Source organism: Leptodactylus fuscus, chromosome 9, assembly GCF_031893055.1.
Source record: "Leptodactylus fuscus isolate aLepFus1 chromosome 9, aLepFus1.hap2, whole genome shotgun sequence".
Classification (NCBI taxonomy): domain Eukaryota; kingdom Metazoa; phylum Chordata; class Amphibia; order Anura; family Leptodactylidae; genus Leptodactylus; species Leptodactylus fuscus.
In genome coordinates, this window is record NC_134273.1 from 570605 (window position 1) to 575885 (window position 5281).

Here is a 5281-nt window from a genome sequence, read left to right on the forward strand (position 1 = left end):
AGGGTTAGGGTTAGGGTTAGGGTTAGGGTTAGGGTTAGGGTTAGGGTTAGGGTTAGGGTTAGGGTTAGGGTTAGGGTTAGGGTTAGGGTTAGGGTTAGGGTTAGGGTTAGGGTTAGGGTTAGGGTTAGGGTTAGGGTTAGGGTTAGGGTTAGGGTTAGGGTTAGGGTTAGGGTTAGGGTTAGGGTTAGGGTTAGGGTTAGGGTTAGGGTTAGGGTTAGGGTTAGGGTTAGGGTTAGGGTTAGGGTTAGGGTTAGGGTTAGGGTTAGGGTTAGGGTTAGGGTTAGGGTTAGGGTTAGGGTTAGGGTTAGGGTTAGGGTTAGGGTTAGGGTTAGGGTTAGGGTTAGGGTTAGGGTTAGGGTTAGGGTTAGGGTTAGGGTTAGGGTTAGGGTTAGGGTTAGGGTTAGGGTTAGGGTTAGGGTTAGGGTTAGGGTTAGGGTTAGGGTTAGGGTTAGGGTTAGGGTTAGGGTTAGGGTTAGGGTTAGGGTTAGGGTTAGGGTTAGGGTTAGGGTTAGGGTTAGGGTTAGGGTTAGGGTTAGGGTTAGGGTTAGGGTTAGGGTTAGGGTTAGGGTTAGGGTTAGGGTTAGGGTTAGGGTTAGGGTTAGGGTTAGGGTTAGGGTTAGGGTTAGGGTTAGGGTTAGGGTTAGGGTTAGGGTTAGGGTTAGGGTTAGGGTTAGGGTTAGGGTTAGGGTTAGGGTTAGGGTTAGGGTTAGGGTTAGGGTTAGGGTTAGGGTTAGGGTTAGGGTTAGGGTTAGGGTTAGGGTTAGGGTTAGGGTTAGGGTTAGGGTTAGGGTTAGGGTTAGGGTTAGGGTTAGGGTTAGGGTTAGGGTTAGGGTTAGGGTTAGGGTTAGGGTTAGGGTTAGGGTTAGGGTTAGGGTTAGGGTTAGGGTTAGGGTTAGGGTTAGGGTTAGGGTTAGGGTTAGGGTTAGGGTTAGGGTTAGGGTTAGGGTTAGGGTTAGGGTTAGGGTTAGGGTTAGGGTTAGGGTTAGGGTTAGGGTTAGGGTTAGGGTTAGGGTTAGGGTTAGGGTTAGGGTTAGGGTTAGGGTTAGGGTTAGGGTTAGGGTTAGGGTTAGGGTTAGGGTTAGGGTTAGGGTTAGGGTTAGGGTTAGGGTTAGGGTTAGGGTTAGGGTTAGGGTTAGGGTTAGGGTTAGGGTTAGGGTTAGGGTTAGGGTTAGGGTTAGGGTTAGGGTTAGGGTTAGGGTTAGGGTTAGGGTTAGGGTTAGGGTTAGGGTTAGGGTTAGGGTTAGGGTTAGGGTTAGGGTTAGGGTTAGGGTTAGGGTTAGGGTTAGGGTTAGGGTTAGGGTTAGGGTTAGGGTTAGGGTTAGGGTTAGGGTTAGGGTTAGGGTTAGGGTTAGGGTTAGGGTTAGGGTTAGGGTTAGGGTTAGGGTTAGGGTTAGGGTTAGGGTTAGGGTTAGGGTTAGGGTTAGGGTTAGGGTTAGGGTTAGGGTTAGGGTTAGGGTTAGGGTTAGGGTTAGGGTTAGGGTTAGGGTTAGGGTTAGGGTTAGGGTTAGGGTTAGGGTTAGGGTTAGGGTTAGGGTTAGGGTTAGGGTTAGGGTTAGGGTTAGGGTTAGGGTTAGGGTTAGGGTTAGGGTTAGGGTTAGGGTTAGGGTTAGGGTTAGGGTTAGGGTTAGGGTTAGGGTTAGGGTTAGGGTTAGGGTTAGGGTTAGGGTTAGGGTTAGGGTTAGGGTTAGGGTTAGGGTTAGGGTTAGGGTTAGGGTTAGGGTTAGGGTTAGGGTTAGGGTTAGGGTTAGGGTTAGGGTTAGGGTTAGGGTTAGGGTTAGGGTTAGGGTTAGGGTTAGGGTTAGGGTTAGGGTTAGGGTTAGGGTTAGGGTTAGGGTTAGGGTTAGGGTTAGGGTTAGGGTTAGGGTTAGGGTTAGGGTTAGGGTTAGGGTTAGGGTTAGGGTTAGGGTTAGGGTTAGGGTTAGGGTTAGGGTTAGGGTTAGGGTTAGGGTTAGGGTTAGGGTTAGGGTTAGGGTTAGGGTTAGGGTTAGGGTTAGGGTTAGGGTTAGGGTTAGGGTTAGGGTTAGGGTTAGGGTTAGGGTTAGGGTTAGGGTTAGGGTTAGGGTTAGGGTTAGGGTTAGGGTTAGGGTTAGGGTTAGGGTTAGGGTTAGGGTTAGGGTTAGGGTTAGGGTTAGGGTTAGGGTTAGGGTTAGGGTTAGGGTTAGGGTTAGGGTTAGGGTTAGGGTTAGGGTTAGGGTTAGGGTTAGGGTTAGGGTTAGGGTTAGGGTTAGGGTTAGGGTTAGGGTTAGGGTTAGGGTTAGGGTTAGGGTTAGGGTTAGGGTTAGGGTTAGGGTTAGGGTTAGGGTTAGGGTTAGGGTTAGGGTTAGGGTTAGGGTTAGGGTTAGGGTTAGGGTTAGGGTTAGGGTTAGGGTTAGGGTTAGGGTTAGGGTTAGGGTTAGGGTTAGGGTTAGGGTTAGGGTTAGGGTTAGGGTTAGGGTTAGGGTTAGGGTTAGGGTTAGGGTTAGGGTTAGGGTTAGGGTTAGGGTTAGGGTTAGGGTTAGGGTTAGGGTTAGGGTTAGGGTTAGGGTTAGGGTTAGGGTTAGGGTTAGGGTTAGGGTTAGGGTTAGGGTTAGGGTTAGGGTTAGGGTTAGGGTTAGGGTTAGGGTTAGGGTTAGGGTTAGGGTTAGGGTTAGGGTTAGGGTTAGGGTTAGGGTTAGGGTTAGGGTTAGGGTTAGGGTTAGGGTTAGGGTTAGGGTTAGGGTTAGGGTTAGGGTTAGGGTTAGGGTTAGGGTTAGGGTTAGGGTTAGGGTTAGGGTTAGGGTTAGGGTTAGGGTTAGGGTTAGGGTTAGGGTTAGGGTTAGGGTTAGGGTTAGGGTTAGGGTTAGGGTTAGGGTTAGGGTTAGGGTTAGGGTTAGGGTTAGGGTTAGGGTTAGGGTTAGGGTTAGGGTTAGGGTTAGGGTTAGGGTTAGGGTTAGGGTTAGGGTTAGGGTTAGGGTTAGGGTTAGGGTTAGGGTTAGGGTTAGGGTTAGGGTTAGGGTTAGGGTTAGGGTTAGGGTTAGGGTTAGGGTTAGGGTTAGGGTTAGGGTTAGGGTTAGGGTTAGGGTTAGGGTTAGGGTTAGGGTTAGGGTTAGGGTTAGGGTTAGGGTTAGGGTTAGGGTTAGGGTTAGGGTTAGGGTTAGGGTTAGGGTTAGGGTTAGGGTTAGGGTTAGGGTTAGGGTTAGGGTTAGGGTTAGGGTTAGGGTTAGGGTTAGGGTTAGGGTTAGGGTTAGGGTTAGGGTTAGGGTTAGGGTTAGGGTTAGGGTTAGGGTTAGGGTTAGGGTTAGGGTTAGGGTTAGGGTTAGGGTTAGGGTTAGGGTTAGGGTTAGGGTTAGGGTTAGGGTTAGGGTTAGGGTTAGGGTTAGGGTTAGGGTTAGGGTTAGGGTTAGGGTTAGGGTTAGGGTTAGGGTTAGGGTTAGGGTTAGGGTTAGGGTTAGGGTTAGGGTTAGGGTTAGGGTTAGGGTTAGGGTTAGGGTTAGGGTTAGGGTTAGGGTTAGGGTTAGGGTTAGGGTTAGGGTTAGGGTTAGGGTTAGGGTTAGGGTTAGGGTTAGGGTTAGGGTTAGGGTTAGGGTTAGGGTTAGGGTTAGGGTTAGGGTTAGGGTTAGGGTTAGGGTTAGGGTTAGGGTTAGGGTTAGGGTTAGGGTTAGGGTTAGGGTTAGGGTTAGGGTTAGGGTTAGGGTTAGGGTTAGGGTTAGGGTTAGGGTTAGGGTTAGGGTTAGGGTTAGGGTTAGGGTTAGGGTTAGGGTTAGGGTTAGGGTTAGGGTTAGGGTTAGGGTTAGGGTTAGGGTTAGGGTTAGGGTTAGGGTTAGGGTTAGGGTTAGGGTTAGGGTTAGGGTTAGGGTTAGGGTTAGGGTTAGGGTTAGGGTTAGGGTTAGGGTTAGGGTTAGGGTTAGGGTTAGGGTTAGGGTTAGGGTTAGGGTTAGGGTTAGGGTTAGGGTTAGGGTTAGGGTTAGGGTTAGGGTTAGGGTTAGGGTTAGGGTTAGGGTTAGGGTTAGGGTTAGGGTTAGGGTTAGGGTTAGGGTTAGGGTTAGGGTTAGGGTTAGGGTTAGGGTTAGGGTTAGGGTTAGGGTTAGGGTTAGGGTTAGGGTTAGGGTTAGGGTTAGGGTTAGGGTTAGGGTTAGGGTTAGGGTTAGGGTTAGGGTTAGGGTTAGGGTTAGGGTTAGGGTTAGGGTTAGGGTTAGGGTTAGGGTTAGGGTTAGGGTTAGGGTTAGGGTTAGGGTTAGGGTTAGGGTTAGGGTTAGGGTTAGGGTTAGGGTTAGGGTTAGGGTTAGGGTTAGGGTTAGGGTTAGGGTTAGGGTTAGGGTTAGGGTTAGGGTTAGGGTTAGGGTTAGGGTTAGGGTTAGGGTTAGGGTTAGGGTTAGGGTTAGGGTTAGGGTTAGGGTTAGGGTTAGGGTTAGGGTTAGGGTTAGGGTTAGGGTTAGGGTTAGGGTTAGGGTTAGGGTTAGGGTTAGGGTTAGGGTTAGGGTTAGGGTTAGGGTTAGGGTTAGGGTTAGGGTTAGGGTTAGGGTTAGGGTTAGGGTTAGGGTTAGGGTTAGGGTTAGGGTTAGGGTTAGGGTTAGGGTTAGGGTTAGGGTTAGGGTTAGGGTTAGGGTTAGGGTTAGGGTTAGGGTTAGGGTTAGGGTTAGGGTTAGGGTTAGGGTTAGGGTTAGGGTTAGGGTTAGGGTTAGGGTTAGGGTTAGGGTTAGGGTTAGGGTTAGGGTTAGGGTTAGGGTTAGGGTTAGGGTTAGGGTTAGGGTTAGGGTTAGGGTTAGGGTTAGGGTTAGGGTTAGGGTTAGGGTTAGGGTTAGGGTTAGGGTTAGGGTTAGGGTTAGGGTTAGGGTTAGGGTTAGGGTTAGGGTTAGGGTTAGGGTTAGGGTTAGGGTTAGGGTTAGGGTTAGGGTTAGGGTTAGGGTTAGGGTTAGGGTTAGGGTTAGGGTTAGGGTTAGGGTTAGGGTTAGGGTTAGGGTTAGGGTTAGGGTTAGGGTTAGGGTTAGGGTTAGGGTTAGGGTTAGGGTTAGGGTTAGGGTTAGGGTTAGGGTTAGGGTTAGGGTTAGGGTTAGGGTTAGGGTTAGGGTTAGGGTTAGGGTTAGGGTTAGGGTTAGGTTAGGGTTAGGGTTAGGGTTAGGGTTAGGGTTAGGGTTAGGGTTAGGGTTAGGGTTAGGGTTAGGGTTAGGGTAGGGTTAGGGTTAGGGTTAGGGTTAGGGTTAGGGTTAGGGTTAGGGTTAGGTGTAGGGTTAGGGTTAGGGTTAGGTTAGGGTTAGGGTTAGGGTTAGGGTTAGGGTTAGGGTTAGGGTTAGGGTTAGGGTTAGGGTTAGGGTTAGGGTTAGGG